This window comes from Hylobates moloch, unplaced genomic scaffold (assembly GCF_009828535.3).
Source record: "Hylobates moloch isolate HMO894 unplaced genomic scaffold, HMol_V3 SCAFFOLD_9, whole genome shotgun sequence".
NCBI lineage: Eukaryota > Metazoa > Chordata > Mammalia > Primates > Hylobatidae > Hylobates > Hylobates moloch.
The window spans coordinates 25,564,704-25,581,597 of record NW_026652284.1 but is presented as its reverse complement, the minus strand read 5'-3'; the positions used below and the strand labels follow the sequence as shown (position 1 = coordinate 25,581,597).

General features: G+C 44.0%; 1 protein-coding gene across 4 annotated transcripts in view; it reads left to right on the top strand.

Annotated features, from left to right (window-relative positions):
• The window catches only part of WASF2 (WASP family member 2), a 118,593-nt gene that overhangs the window by 38,362 nt on the left and 63,337 nt on the right, over positions 1-16,894 (top strand). Inside the window, exon 2 of one of the 4 annotated variants that reach the window (XM_058444006.1) lies at positions 11,254-11,373. The exons of the other annotated variants lie outside the window; for them this stretch is intronic. The gene's annotated coding sequence lies outside the window, so the exon portion shown is untranslated. The remainder of the gene's footprint in view (positions 1-11,253; positions 11,374-16,894) is intronic. 4 annotated transcript variants of the gene reach the window in all.

Sequence of the window (16,894 nt, the reverse complement as noted above, 5' to 3'; positions counted from 1 at the left end):
CATGTTGGCCAGGCTGGTCTCAAACTCCTGGCCTCAAGTGATCCGCCCACTTCTGCTTCCCAAAGTGCTGGGATCACAGGCATGAGCCACCACGCCTGGCCCCAGGTTTCTTATTTTGAGACTACAGAAGGCTTTTTGAGAAAAAGCAGTGGTTTGACTCATTTCCAATTTGAGTGAACATCTGTATGTATATACACACATACGTTATTTTTTTTCATACGGAGTCTCCCTCTGTCGCCCAGGCTGGAGTGTAGTGGCGTGATCTCGGCTCACTGCAACCTCCACCTCCCAGGTTTCTCCTGCCTCAGCCTCCCAACTAGCTGGGACTACAGATGTGTGCCACCACGCCTGGCTAATTTTTTTTTTTTTTGTATTTTTAGTAGAGATGGGGTTTCACCGTGTTAGCCAGGATGGTCTCGATCTCCTGATCTCCACACATGCATTCTTTTTTTGTTTTGTTTTGTTTTGTTTTTTGTTTTTGTTTTTTGAGATGGAGTCTCGCTCTGTCACCCAGGCTAGAGTGCAGTGGCGCGATCTCGGCTCACTGCAAGCTCTGCCTCCCAGGTTCACGCCATTCTCCTGCCTCAGCCTCCCGAGTAGCTGGGACTACAGGCGCCTGCCACCACGCCTGGCTAATTTTTTTGTATTTTTAGTAGAGACGGGGTTTCACTGTGTTAGCCAGGATGGTCTCAATCTCCTGACCTCGTGATCCGCCCGCCTCGGCCTCCCAGAGTGTTGGGATTACAGGCGTGAGCCACCGCACCTGGCCCAACACATGCATTCTTAAAAATGTCATGTGGCTTGTGTGAATTTTCAGCTTTGTAATTGACATAGTAAAGTAACAAGAGCAGTTCATTTACTCTCAAGTATTTCGATTTGAAACCTCCTCTCCTTCCTCCATACCTGGATTATGCGTTTGTTCTAGCAAGTACTCAGTTTATTTCTATTTTATTTTATTTTATTTTTTTTGAGATGGAGTCTCATTCTGTTTCCAGGCTGGAGTGCAGTGGTGCCATCTAATCTCACTGCAACCTCTGCCTCCCGGGTTCAAGCGATTCTCGTGCCTTAGCCTCTTGAGTAGCTGGGATTACAGGTGCCTGCCACCATACTCGGCTGATTTTTGTATTTTTAATAGAGACAGGGCTTCACCATGTTGGCCAGGCTGATCTTGAACTCCTGACCTCAAGTGATCTGCCCAATTTGGCCTCCCAAAGTGCTGGGATTACAGACATGAGCCTCCACACCCAGCCATAAGTACTCAGTTTAAAAAGTTTGCTCTTAAATCAGGTCTTGAGAAATTTTGTTTAACTGTGTAGAAGAAGGTTTTGGGTCATGCCTATTGATACTCCTTTTCATTCACAATTGGGAACTATAAGTGAATTTCCCTTTGTAGAATATTGATAGTCTTTAAAGAATAGTATTCCTGAATACTAAAGGCATCTGTGGAATTATGAGAATTATAAGACTAACTTCTTCCCTATCTTTACTTTTAAAGTTCCTTCAGCATTCATTGGATGATAATTTGCAAAGCACCGTGCTTCCCTTTGTTGTATACTATTACAGTCAGTCCCCAGCACTTGAGATATATTAGTAGCTACTTTTTTTTTTTTTTTTTGAGACAGAGTCTTGCTCTGTCACCCAGGCTGGAAAGTAGTGGCGCCATCTCGGCTCACTGCAGCTTCTGCCTCCCTGGTTCCAGCGATTCTCCTGCCCCAGCCTCTTGGGTAACTAGGATTATAGGCACGTGCCACCACACTCAGCTAATTTTTGTATTTTTAGTAGAGACGGGGTTTCACCATATTGGCCAGGCTGGTCTTGAACTCCTGACCTCAGGCGATCCACCCGCCTCGGCCTCCCAAAGTGCTGGGATTACGGGCGTGGGCCACCGTGCCAGGCCATTAGTGGCTGCATTTTATAGATAAAGTAAACTGGTTCTGAGAGATTAACTTCCTCAAAATTATTCAACTAAATAATGGAACATTTGAAATTGAAATGTCTTTTTTAAAATGAGGTCTTTGTTTATTTTAAAATTATTTGGAATTTTTAAATAATAAAATAGAGATGAGGTGTGGGTATGTTACTAAGGCTGGTCTCCAGCCTTTGGCTTCAAGCGATCCTCCCACCTTAGCCTCCCAAGGTGCCGCCAAGATTACAGGTGTAAGCCACCAAGCGTAGCCAATTTTTTTTTTTTTTTTGAGATGGAGTTTCACTCTGTCACCCACACTGGAGTGCAGTGGCGTAGTCTTGGCTCACTGCAACCTCCGCCTCCTGGGTTCAAGCAATTCTCCTGCCTCAGCCTCCTGAGTAGCTGGGATTACAGGTGCCTGCCACCATGCCCGGCTAATTTTTTGTGTTTTTAGTAGAGATGGGGTTTCACCATGTTGGCTAGGGTGGTCTTGAACTCCTGACCTTGTGATCCACCCGCCTTGGCCTCCCAAAGCTCTGGGATTACAGGTGTGAGCCACCACACCCGGCCCTAGCCAAAATTTTTAAAGGTAAAACTTATATACAGTGAGATGGAAGTATATAATTAGATGAGTTTTGACAAATGTAAACACCTATGTAGCCAACACCCACATCAAGAAATAGAACATTTTGGCCGGGTGCAGCAGCTCACACCTGTAATCCCAGCACTTTGGGAGATCGAGGCGGGTGGATCACCCGAGGTGGGGAATTGGAGACCAGCCTGACCAACATGGAGAAGCCCTGTCTCTACTAAAAATACAAAAAATTATCTGGGTGTGGTGACAGATGCCTGTAATCCCAGCTACTCGGGAGGCTGAAGCAGGAGACTCGCTTGAACCTGGGAGGCGGAGTTTGCAGTGAGCCGAGATCACGCCACTGCACTCCAGCCTGGGCAATAAGAGTGAAACTCCATCTCAAAAAAAGGAAAAAGAAATAGAACATTTTTATAACCCTCCAAAGTTCCCTCCTTCCACTTCCCCTTCCAGTCAGTCTCCACCATTTTATAGGCAACCAATGTTCTGATTTCTATCCCCACATATTAAATTTACCTGTTCTTGAATCATACAGTATGCACACTTTTGTGTCTGACTTTTTCTGTTCAACGTAAAGTTTTTCACATTTGTCCGTGTTAATGTGTATATGAACCCAAGTCCTTTGATGCATATCTAGAGTTCTTTCCAACAAACCACAGCTACTAATTTGCTTATTCTTACATCATATCCTTTTTTTTTTTTTTTTGCTTTGCTGTTTGCATGAAATTTATTTTCTACTTCTTTTCTTTCTTTCCTTTTTTATTTTTTTTTGGAGGTAGAGTCTTCCCTCTGTCCCCCAGGCTAGAGTGCAGTGGCAGGATCTCGGCTTGCTGCAACCTCTGCCTCCCGGGTTCAAGCAGTTCTTCTGCCTCAGCCTCCCAAGTCTTTTTTTAGTAGAGACGGGGTTTCACCATGTTGGTCAGGTTGGTCTTGAACTCCTGGTTTCAAGTGATCCACCTGCCTCAGCCTCCCAAAGTGCTGGGATTACAGGCATGAGCCACCACATCCGGCCTGCCTCCCTTTTCTAATATCCTAGATTTATTTATTTTTAAAATCTCTTTGTAGTTACAAAAGCAATACTTGCTCATTGCAACAGATTATTTTTTATGTTTTGAGACGAAGTCTTGCTCTGTCACCCAGGCTGGAGTGCAGTGGCATGATCTCTGCTCACTGCAACTTCCACCTCCCTGGTTCAAGTGATTCTCCTGCCTCAGCCTCTCGAGTAGCTGGGATTATTGGCATGTGTCAACACGCCCAGCTAATTTTTGTATTTTTAGTAGAGATGGGATTTCGCCATGTTGGCCAGGCTGGTGTTGGACTCCTGGCCTCATGTGATCTGCCAGCCTCAGCCTCCCAAAGTGCTGGGATTACAGGCGTGAGCCACCGCACCTGGCCTTAAAAAGACATTAAAAAAAAATCTGTACTCGTATAGAAGCCCCTCTGGTCCCTTTGGTCTTTTGCGATATCTTTCTAGGCCTTTATTTTACCTTTTTTGTGCTATGATGACTACAACTACACATTCTATTCTAGGTACAGGTACACTTTGGGTTGTACAAAGATAGGATAATACGTTCTGTGTTTCCAGAGCTTTCATAATGACAGCCAGTATTTTGTTGCCTTTTTGTAGCTGTATTCAGGGTACAGTCTAGGGACTTTGAAACCCCTTTCCTGTGTTGAAACAGGTAGCTTTAGAGCTCATCATTTGATAATTATAGTTTGAACTATTTTTCTGTCACTGAATTACCTTATTTTTGTCTACACGGAAGCTGTTTTTCACATTCCTGAACACATAGAGCCTTGCACCATTGTACTTCTATGTGTTGCTGTAGAGTCATCTGCAAACTGGGAAGATTTCACTATTGTTTTTTCTAGATAATTTCTAAAAATGTTAATTGTGGTAGATTTCAGTCTTGATCCCTTGGGGACCCTTTGTTTATACATCTTAGAGAAGGGACTGTGTCACAACTCTCTTATTTCTGTTTTTAAATGAATTCTCTGGGGAAAAAATAGTCTACTTATTTGCTGTTTTCAGAAGCCTCTGGAAGAGGTTTTTTTTTTTTTTTTAAATTTTGTCCACTTAATTCTCATTATACCATGTGCTGTAGTTTGAATATGTATCCTCTCTAAATCTCATGTTGAAATGTAATCCCCAGTGTTGGAGATGGGGCCTGGTAGGAGGTGTTTGGGTCATGGGGGCAGGTCCCTCATGAATGGCTTGGGCCATCCCCTTGGTGATAAGTGAGCCCTCGCTCAGAGTTCACATGTGAAGTGCCTGCTTGCGCTTTTCCTTCCGCCATGAGTAAAAGCTTCCTGAAGCCTCCCCAGGAGCACGTGCTGGCACTGTTTCCTGTACAGCCTGCAGAACTCTGAGCCAGTGAAACCTCTTTGCCTATAAATATCCAGTCTCAGATATTTCTTTTTTTTTTTTTTTTTTTTGAGACGGAGTCTTGCTCTGTCACCCAGGCTGGAGTGCAGTGGCGCAATCTCGGCTCACTGCAAGCTCCGCCTCCTGGGTTCACGCCATTCTCCTGCCTCAGCCTCTCCGAGTAGCTGGGACTACAGGTGCCCGCCACCACGCCCGGCTAATTTTTTGTATTTTTTAGTAGAGACGGGGTTTCACCGTGGTCTCGATCTCCTGACCTCGTGATCCGCCCGCCTCGGCCTCCCAAAGTGCTGGGATTACAAGCGTGAGCCACCGCGCCCGGCCTCAGATATTTCTTTATAGCAATGCAAGAATGGCCTGAGACACCATGTATCTTCTCATCAGATGTGTATATGTGTTACCTAAGGCCTCGTAAACAGTAGGTTTTCTGTAAGCCTTTGCTGTATTAAACATTCAACAATAGGATAATGCCTAGTATTGGGTTATTAGTTTAACATTCAACAGATTTATTAAGTGCCTACTGTGTGTCACGTACTACTAAGGATACAACTCAGTGATCTTGAGAAGAAACAAGGTCCATGCTCTCATGCAGTTTGGGAAGCCTTGGATAGACAGTAAAGACATAAATAAGGCTGGGTGTAGTGGCTCACGCCCACTTGGGGAGGTATGAGGCCAAGTATTTTGGGAGGCCAACATAGGCAGATCACTTGAGCCCAGCAGTTTGAGACCAGCCTGGGTAACATGGTGAAACCTCATCTCTACAAAAAATACAAAAATTAGCTGGGTGTGGTGGTGTGCACCTGTAGTACCAACTGCTCGGGAGGCTGAAGTGGGAGGATCACTTGAGCCCAGGAGGCAGAGGTTGCAGTGAGCCAAGATTATGCCACTGCACTCCAGCCTGGGCAACAGAGGCAGACACTGTCTCAAAAAGAAAGAAACAAACAAAAAACCCAAAAAGACATAAAATGTTAAAGATTGTGATGTATGTTAGAAAATAAAATAGGGTGCTATAATAGAGAGTAATATAGGAACTTAGATAAGGATGGTCAGGAAAGGCTTCTCTGAGAAGGTGATGTACTGAAAGTGAAGAATGAAAATGAACCATCCAAATGGAGAAACGAGGGAAGAGAGTTCCAGGGAGAAGGAACTGTTGACGGCAGAGGCCCTGAATCAGAAAAATCCTTAGTGTATTCTGAGAGTGATGGAAGCCTACCATGGCTATATATTAGTGAACGGTGGTAACAAAATATGTGATTGGAGAGATGGGTAGGAGCCAGATATTTCAAAGCTTTTTAGGACTGTTAAGGAGTTCTGTTTATTTATTTTTTGAGACAAGGTCTTGCTCTGTTGCCCAGGCTAGTGGCTCAGACATGGCTCGCTGCAGCTTTGAACTCCTGGGACTCAAGTGATCCTCCTGCCTCAGCCTCCTGCGTAGCTGGGACTACAGTTATATAACACCACACCTGCCTAATTTTTAAATTTTGTTTGTAGAGATTGGGTCTCACTATGTTGCCCAGGCTGGTCTCGAACCCCTGGCCTCAAGCAGTCCTCCTGCCTCAGCCTCCCAAAGTGGTAGACTTTCAGATGTGAGCCACCACATCTGGCCAGGAGTTTTGCGTGTATTTTGTTTTGTTTTGTTTTTGAGACAAGATCCCACTCTGTCACCTAGGCTGGAGTGCAGTGGTGTGGTCATGGCTCACTGCAGCCTTAACCTCTGTGGCTCAAGTGATCCTCCCACCTCAGCCTCTTGGGTACTTGGGACTACAGTTGCAGGCCACCATGCCAGGCTAATTGTTTTATTTTTTATTTTTATTTTGAGGCAGAGTCTCGCTCTGTTGCCCAAGCTGGAGGGCAGTGGCATGATCTCGGCTCACTGCAACCTCTGCCTCCTGGGTTTAGGCATGGTTCTCCTGCCTCAGCCTCCTGAGTAGCTGGGACTATAGGCACATGCCACCATGCCCAGCTAATTTTTGTATTTTTAGTAGAGACAGGGTTTCATCATGTTGGCCAGGATGGTCTTGATCTCATGACCTCGTGATCCGCCCGCCTCAGCCTCCCAAAGTGCTGGGATTACAGGCATGAGCCACCACACCGAGCCTAATTATTTTATTTTTTATGGAGATGGAGTCTCACTATGTTGCCTAAGCTATTCTTGAACTCCTGGGCTCAAGTGATCCTCAGCTTCGGCCTCCCAGAGTGCTGAGATTACAGGCGTGTGAGCCACTTTGCCTGGGTGTGTTTTATTTTTAAATAAAATGGGAAGTCTGGAAGAAGTGTTTTGTTTTTAATTTGAGGTGCTTGAAGATTTAAAAAAAAAACTTTTTAATGAAAAATATCAAGCATATATATAAGTAAAGAGAATGATGTAATGAACTCCTGTGTATCTATCTCCTAGCCTCAACAAGTATCAACTCATGGCCATTACAACAGGTCTTTGAATAACATTATTTTGTTCAACTTCATTGCGTTATAATGTTGATGAGAAAAAAAATGTATTCCTGGCCAGGGCTACTGTCTGTGTAGTTTGCACGTTCTCCCCACATCTGTGTGGGCTTTCTCCAGTACTTCGGTTTCCCTCCAGGTACCTGGTTTCCTCCCGCATCACAGAATTGTGCATGTTTGATGAATTGGTGTCTCTAAATGGTCCGTCTGAGTGAGTGTGGGTGCGTGTGTGATTGATGGGATGGCATCCTGCCCAGAGTTGGTTCCCACCTTGCTCCCTGGGCTGCTGGGACAGGCTCCGGCCACCCATGACCCTGAACTGGAATAATTAGGTAAATACTTATCTTTCTTGTTTTTATTAATCTTTCTTAAATGTTTGTATAGCTCACATTTGTTTCGGTGTTTAATATTAGAAGTGTTTTGGTCTTTCTTTAGAAGTTTGGTGATGTTTTTTGTCACCAGAAATATGCTATAGGAACTTAACTCTTGTTTACATTAGACTGTGGTAAAATTGGTTTTGTTATACATTGTTTTGCTTAAAATGGTGATATCCAAGAATCTATTGATGAGTTAAGTGAGGACTTACTGTGTTGTTTCTTCCAATACCCCTCTTTCCTCCCCTATTACAATTTTTTCAGTGATTAACAATGTAACTTTTTTTTTTTTGGCCATGGAGTCTGGAGTCTCGCTCTGTCGCCCAGGCTGGAGTGCAGTGGCGCAGTTTCAGCTCACTGCAACCTCAGCCTCCCAAGTAGTTGGGACCACAGGCACCTGCCACCACACCTGGCTAATTTTTGTATTTTTAGTAGAGACGGGGTTTCACCATGTTAGCCAGGATGGTCTTCATCTCCTGACCTCGTGATCCGCCCGCCTCAGCCTCGGAAAGTGCTGGAATTACAGGCGTGAGCCACCGCTCTTGGCCATTTATTGGCTATTTGTATGTCTATTTAAATCTGTTGCTTCTTTTAAAATTGGGTTATTTGTCCTTTTATTGTATTTTAATAGTTCTTTATTCTGGATACAGGTTGTTTATCAGATACATTATTTACAAAGATTTTCTCCCATTCTGTGGGTTGTCTTTTCACTTTTCATGATCATGCCCTGTAAAGCACAATTTTCTTTTTGTTGTTTCCTTTTTTTTTTTTTTTTTTTGAGACAAGGTCTTGCTGTGTCTCCCAGGCTGGAATGCAGTGGTGCCATCCATCATGGTTCACTGCAGCCTTGAATTTCTGGGCTCAAGGGATCCTCCCACCTCAGCCTGCTAAGTAGCTAGGGCTACAGGCTCACATCTTCATGCCATGCTAATTTTCAAACCCTTTGGTTTTTTTTTTTTTTTTTTTTTTTGGTAAAGATGGAGTCTTGCTTTGTTGCCCAGATTGGTCTTGAACTCCTGGCCTCAAGCGATCCTTGCCTTGGCCTCCCAAGGTGCTGGGGTTACAGGCATGAGCCACCCTGCCTGGCCTGATTTTCCCTTTTTTTTTTTGTTTTTTTTGTTTTTGGAGACAGGGTTTCACTGTGTCACCCAGGCTGGAGTGCAGTCGTGGAATCTCGGCTCACTGCAACCTCTGCCTCCCTGCAACCTCTGCCTCCCGGGCTCAAGCAATCCTCCCACCTCAGCCTTCCAAGTGGCTGGAACTACAGGTGCTAGCCACCATGCCTGGCTAATTTTTGTATTTTTTGTAGAGATGGGATTTCACCATGTTGTCCAGGCTGGTCCTGAACTCCTGAGCTTAAGTGATCCACCTGCCTCAGCCTCCCAAAGTGCTAGGATCACAGGCTTGCATCACTGCACCCAGCTTTGATTTCCTTTTTTTTTTTTTTTTGAGATGGAGTCTTGCTCTGGCACACAGGCTGGAGTGCAGTGGCGTGGTCTCAGCTCACCACCACATCAGTCTCCTGGGTTGAAGCAATTCTCCTGCCTCAGCCTCTCGAGTAGATGGGATTACAGGCACCCGCCACCACGCCCGGCTAATTTTTGTGTTTTTAGTAGAGACAGGGTTTCACCATGTTGGGCAGGGTGGTCTCCATCTCCTGACCTTGTGATCTGCCCGCCTCTGCCTCTGAAACTGCTGGGATTACAGGTGTGAGCCACCGCGCCCGGCCCTGATTTCCATTTTTGAAAGATTAATCCAATTGCTACAAAGAGAGTGGATTATTTGGGGGCAGGACTTGACTGAGGTCGGTTGAACAGGCTACTGCAGAAATCTAGGCAGTGATGAAAGTTTGAACTACTAGGTAGGTGGCTAAAGAGATGGAGAGAAATGGATGTGTTTAGTATATATTTTGGAGGTAGAGCTGATAAGACTTGTTGATGGGTTGGATTTGTGGGTCAAGGAAGAAGATAAGGATTGAACAGGCCTTCCTCCTGGACATTCTTCTCTTAGCTTTTACGACACAGCATTGTTCTGGTTCTTTCTGCCTTCCTGATCCTCCTTTGTCAGTCTCTAGGTTGTCTCAGGCCTTGCTTCTCTTTTTTTGCTTTTGTATTGAGAGGTCATCTACTCATGTGCGCGTGTGTGTGTGTGTGTGTGTGTGTGTGTGTGTGTGTGTGTGTTTTGAGACAGCTTCTTGCTCTGTTGGCCAGGCTGCAGTACAGTGGCGCCATCTCAGCTCTCTGCAGCCTCAGCTTCCTGGGCTGAAGTGAGCTTCCCACCTCAGCCTCTCAAGTAGCTGGGACCACAGATGTACGCCACCATGCCCAGCTAATTTTATTTTTTGTAGAGCCAAGGGTCTCGAACTCATGGACTCAAGTGATTCTTGCGTCGCGGCTTCTCAAAGTGCTGGGATCACAGGTTTGAGGCTCTGTGCGCAGCCTACTCTTTTGTCTTCTGTTACAACCTTCATGCAGTAACTGCCACATCTATATTTTTGCCTCTGAGCTCCAGTACCAGAATTCCTATTGGACCACTTCATTGATATCCTGCTTGCACCTCCAGCTTTTCATGAGCTGTCTGCTTTTGAGAACCTGTGGTCAGATTGTACAGGTTGTCTCCTTGCTTGGGAGGCATGTTTACTGGTTTTAAGGATGGGTTTTATACCTTTTATGTAGGTTTTAATGATGAGTCCTTTGCTTTAGAGAAGTGCATCCCCAAGAAAATGCATAGCACTCCTGGGCAGCATTTTGTTCTTCAGAACCTTGTGAGGAACACAGGTTCAATGAGAAGGTTCAGCTTATCTCCTGCCCACCCCACTCCCCAGCCCCCCAAATCCCCTGACTTACTGCTCTTCATTTTGACTCACGTATTTCTATTTATTTTTTCAGTCAGTCAGTCATTTATTGAGCACTATTCAGGGCTGGTATAGGTCTGCCAACATGCTAAACATTGGCCCCACCATTCTCCCAGTTCATCCAGTTGTAAAATCTTAGTTACTGTTGACTTCTCAACTCCTGCTTGTTTTCACGCCCAGACACTCTCAGATCCCTCCCTGTCTTTTCCTCCCACTACTGCATTTTAGGTCCTGTGTTACCTTTTGCCTTGATTATTTATCCTTATTTTCATCCTCCTCCCCAGCTCTATTCTTTTCTACTAAACTTAGGTGAGGTGTATAGTTTCTTCCTAAATAGTCTGTCATCTAGAACTCCGAATGTGTGACTCCCAATGCTTATTGACTAAAGTACAAACTCAGCCTGATATTTAAGATTCTGTGGTCTAGCCCCTACTTGTCTTTCCAGCTCTGTTTCCCACTACGGGCACAATAATGCGCTCATCTTCGTTTCCCAAAAATGTTTCATTATATTCTGCCTCTGTGCTTCTGCTGACACTGTCTGTACACTTCAGATATAATACTCCCTGTCACTACATGTCCAAATCCTGCCTATTTTTCATGCCCAGTTATATGACACTCTTCTATGATAGCTTCTGATATACTTAAAAAGTACCTTGCTTATGATACTTAAACCATAACTTCACTTTTTTTTTTTTGACACAGGGTCTCATTCTGTCGCCCAGGCTGGAGTGTGGTGGTGCGATCTCTGCTCACTGCAACCTTTCTGCCTCTTGGGATCAAGCGATTCTACTGCCTCAGCCTCCCAAGTAGCTGGGACTACAGGTGCACACCACCACACCTGGCTAATTTTTGTATTTTTAGTAGAGATGGGGTTTCACCATGTTGGCCAGGCTGGTCTCTAATTCCTGACCTCAGGTGATCTGCCAGCCTTGGCCTCCTGAAGTGCTGGGATTACAGACATGAGCCACTGCGCCTGGTCAACTTCATCACTTTTTACCTTGTTTTATGTTTAGGTACTTTTCTGATTTCTCCTATATGACTAAAGTCCTGAAACAGAAACTGTTTCTTGTATTTCTGTGCATCTTCTACAGTGTTAGCGCTTTTGTGCTTAATAGTTACTCAATAAATATTTGCTGAATGTGATAATGTTGTAGTGTGTCCTGGAGGCGGTACACTAGATCGAATGATCTCTTGAAGTATTAGCCAACTCTGTGACTTATTTTCATATATTTTTGTAGATTCAAAAGCTACAAGAAGTTTTTATAGATAAACTTGTTTGCTCATCTCATTCTTTAGAAAAGTATAGAAAATTTCAAACATAAACAAATGTTGAGAGGGTGATATAGTGAGCCCTTACATGCCCAACACTCAGCTTCAACAATTATTAGCTCATGATCAGTCTTGTTTCATCCATATCCCTATTCGTTCCCTCATCCCCCTTGGATCGTTTTGAAACAAGTCCCAGACATCATATCATTTAAATGCTAATTTCTGTGTATAGCTGTAAAAAATAAAAGATACTCCTTTTAAAAAACATAACGACACTGTATCCTGTTAATGTTCAAATTTCCACAATTAATTTCTCTTTCTGCTCTCCTTTCATCCCTGCCACCCCTTCTCTCTGAACGTTTGGTTTATTTAAATCAGGTTTCAGACAAGGTTGATACATTGATTTGGTTTACATAGCTTCTATGTCTCCTTTTTTTTTTTTTTTTTGAGACAGAGTCCCACTCTGTTGCCAGGCTGGAGTGCAGTGGCGCGATCTCAGCTCATTGCAACCTCCACCTCCACCACGACGCGCAGCTAGTTTTTGTATTCTTAGTAGAGACAGGGTTTCACCATGTTGGCCAGGCTGGTCTTGAACTCCTGACCACAGGTGATCTACCCTCCTCGGCCTCCCAAAGTGCTGGGATTACAGGCGTGAGCCACCGTGCCCGGCCTCTTTTACGTCTTTTTTAATCTACAGGTTCTCTCAGTTCTTTTTTTTCCCGGAGATGGAGTTTCGCTCTTGTCGCCCAGGCTGGAGTGCAATGGCGCAATCTTGGCTCATTGTAACCTCTGTCTCCCAGGTTCAAATGATTCTCCTGCCTCAGCCTCCTGAGTAGCTGGGATTACAGGCGTTAGCCACCACGACCAGCTAATTTTTGTATTTTTAGTAGAGATGGGATTTCACCATGTTGGTCAGGCTGGTCTCTAACTCCTGACCTCAGGTGATCCGCCTGCCTCAGCCGCCCAAAGTGCTGAGATAAGAGGCGTGAGCCACCGCGCCTGGTCAGTTCTTTTTTTCTCTGGTGTTTTTTTTTTTCTTTTGTTATTGCTGCTGTTGTTAAAGAAACAAAGTTGTGTAATTTTCCCGTTCTGGACTTTGCTAATTGAATTTCTGTAATTCATTTATGTTCCTCTATCCTTTTTATTCCCTATAAACTGGTTGTTAGATCTAGAGAGTGTTGTCTAATAGAAATATTCAAGCTTCAAATTAAATTTAAAATTTCAGCCTGGTCAACATGGTAAAACCCCATCTGTACTAAAACAGAAAAATTAGCCGCTTGTGGTGGCATGTGCCAGTAATCCCATCTACTTGGGTGGCTGAGACACGAGAAGTGCTTTAACCCAGGAGGTGGAGGTTGCAGTGAGCTGATATTGTGCCACTACACTCCAGACTGGGCGACAGAGTGAGACCCTGTCTCAAAAAAAAAAAAAAATTATTTGGCACATTAAAAAGATTAAGAAGAAACAGGAAATTGCTCTGTCACCCAGGCTGGAGTGCAGTGGCGTGATCTCGACGTGCTGCAACCTCCGCCTCCCGGGTTCAGACGTGTGAGCCACCGCGCCCCACGGAAATTCATTTTAATAATATACTTTATTTTGGCCAGGCGCGGTGGCTCACGCCTGTAATCCCAGCACTTTGGGAGGTCGAGGCGGGTGGATCACGAGGTCAGGAGATCGAGACCATCCTGGCTAACACGGTGAAACCTCGTCTCTACTAAAAAATACAAAAAATTAGCCGGGTGTGGTGGCAGGTGCCTGTAGTCCCAGCTACTCGGGAGGCTGAGGCAGGAGAATGGCATGAATCCAGGAGGCGGAGCTTGCAGTGAGCTGAGATTGCGCCACTGCATTCCAGCCTGGACACAGTCTCAAAAAAAAACCCAAAAAACAAACAAAAAACTTCATTTTGCCCAATAGTTGCAAACTATTATTTTTTTCTTAGTTGTTTGTGTGTATGTATGTATGTGCGTGTGTGCATGTGTGTGTGTGTGTGGTTTTTTTTTTTTTTTGAGACAGGATCTCGCTCTGACGCCCAGGCTGTAGTGCAGTGGCATTATCTCAGCTCACTGCAACCTCCACTTCTCAGGCTCAAGTGACCCTCCCACCTCAGCTTCCCAAGTAGCTGGGACTATAGGCGTGCACCACCAACCCAGCTAACTTATATTTTTATAGAGATGGGGTTTCTCCATGTTGCCCAGGCTGATCTCAAACTCCTGGGCTCAAACGATCTGCCTACCCCGGTCTCCCAAAGTGCTGGGATTACCAGTGTGAGCCACCGCACCCCAGCCTGAAAACTCTTCTTATTTTAACATGAATATAATGACATATAATCAATAAAAAATTATTGCGATTTGTTTTTTTCTTGAGATGAGCTCTCACCCTGTTTTTCAGGCTGGAGTACGGTGGCATGATTTCAGCTCACTGCAGCCTCAACCACCTGGGCTCCTACCTCACCCTCCCAAGTAGCTAGGACCACAGGCATGCACCACCACATCCAGCTAACTTTTAAATTATTTGTAGAGACGGGCTTCATTATGTTGCCCAGGCTTGTCTTGAACTCCTGGCCTCAAGCCATCCTCCCACCTGAGCTTCCCAAAGGCTGGAATTTCAGGTATGCACCGCTGCGCCCAGCAGCATCCTTTTTTAATATTAAATCTTTGAAAGTTGGTGCTTTGCACTTACGGCACAGAGCGGTTTGGAGTGGCCCTGTTTTGGGTGCTCCATAGCTGCATGTATGCAGTGGCTCCTGTTGTTCAGTGCTCCTCTAGAGGCTTGACCTGAATCCGGTTGCTTTTTTGGCAATAATACTTCGTAAGTGTTGGTGTATTCTTCTGTGAGGAGGCTCATAATGTCCAGATGTCTCTTTTTCTGTTGTACGTGGTCATGGATGATGATTACCTAGATCCATGATTTCATTAAATGTGTGAAAAATGATGAGACTTTAATTCTATCATTCTTTTTTTTGTTGTTTATCATCTGGAATACTTCGAAAAAGAAAAAGTTTACCGTATCAACTCTTTGGTTACCCTGGGGTTTGATATGTACAAGGAAGGCAAGATAAATACTTAATTCATTCCCTTTATTCTTTTACTTACTAGTTTTCAAAATAATGAGTTGGTTTTCAGGTATACTCCAGAGAGGACCAGTGACTTTTTAGGGTTTTTTAGGGCATGATCGGGAACTTTAGGTGTTAACATATTTGATGTGTTTTAATCCATTGCAGTTATTCTTATTGATGTTAAATTTGTTTCATATTGGGCCAGTGGGAAGTTCTTCAAGCTAGCTCCTGATTCCTTTTGACATAACTTCAGCAGTCTTTGATAGTGTTCCTTGCTTTCTAGCACGATAAGGTGTTCCCAACTCATCTTGTACATTTTCTGCCCTTTCCCCTAAGAGCTCTGGATCCTTTTATTGGGATATTGTGTTTAGAGACCACATTATTAGCTCCCTCATTTTGTAAAAGAGGCAACTGAAGGCAAGAGAAGTCGAGTGATTTAACTAAGGTAGCACAGATTTAGTACCATAATCTGCCCTAGAACCCTAGCCTTCCTTAGCCATTGCCATTTTGTCTTGCTTCCTCTGCCTAGTCTCTAGGACAGGTGGTTTAACTACATTTTAGCTTATACTGTAGGGGTCATCAGGGGAAGATAGGTTTTGTGGGTCATCATGGAGGTAGTATTAAACCTCATTAATTTGGGCTAATTGGGGGAAAACCTAGTGAGAGTGTTGTAGGTTGTTTTTCTTTAGGTGCAGCTGTTACTTTGAGTTCATACAGTAATTGAAACTAGGCTAATAGTGCTACCAGGTTATTTTGTTAGATAGAGATCCTTGTACCTGGTTTAATGAATAGCTGAGAATGATGTGCAAATTAACTTTAATTGTATGTAAATTAGACTTGAAATGCTTAAAAACAGCTCATTAAACATTTCTCGCTGCAATCTTATTTACACTGTTTTCTTAGTCTTTATTAGAGTGCAGAGGTAAACTTCAGCTCAGTTCTGAATTTATCTCAACTTTCATGTGTGGAGTCTATATTAATAAAGTGTGGCTGTAACGTTCAGAGAATTTTAGAAAGATATTTGAGAAGTAAAGAGGAACAGCATCTGAAAGTCAGACATCTGGCAGTCTCAGCCAGTCAGAATGTATTTCCTTGCATCTTTAAAAGTAAGCTGTTTTTCTCCTGCTGCTTTTGGAAATAAAAAATAAAAGTAAAGGTTGTAATCCCAGCACTTTGGGAGGCCAGGGCAGGTGGATCACAAAATCAGGAGTTCAAGACCAGCCTGGCCAACATGGTGAAACCCCGTCTCTACTAAAAATACAATAATTAGCCGGGCGTGGTGGCATGCGCCTGTAATCCCAGCTACTCGGGAAGCTGAGGCAGGAGAATCGCTTGAACCCAGGAAGCACAGGTTGCAGTGAGCCAAGATCGTGCCACTGCACTCCAGTCTGGGCGACAGAGTGAGACTGTCTCAAAATGAATAAACAAATAAATAAATACAAAAGTAAGCTGAAAGTGCTTCTAAGTGGTAAAGATTGTTCATTTTACTTCAAAAGTAGCATCAGCTCAGGGCCTCACTCAGATAATTGTGTATATTGACACACAGAGGACCCAGGTGTATGAGGGCTGACTGTGTGGCCTATTGACTCTGTGGCCCAAAGTGTCATTTGACCTCTTTGAGCCTTAATTTATTTGTCTATAATTAGGTAGTTAAAATTGGGAGTAGTAATATATGTTTTTTTTTTTTTACCTCACAGACTAATTGCAAGATTCATATCAGCTAATTAATCGAATGATATAATATTTATTGAATTAATGAAAGATATGAAAGTACCTTTTTTTTTTTTTTTGAGACAGTTTTCCTCTGTTGCCCAGGCTAGAGTGCAGTGGTGCAATCTTGGCTCACTGTAACCTAACCTCTACCTCCTGGGTTCAAGTGATTCTCCTGCCTTAGCCTCCTGAGTAGCTGGGATTACAGGCACCCACCACCATGCCCGGCTAATTTTTTTATTTTTAATAGAGACGGGTTTCACCATGTTGGTCAGATTGGTCTCTAACTCCTGACCTCAGGCGATCCAC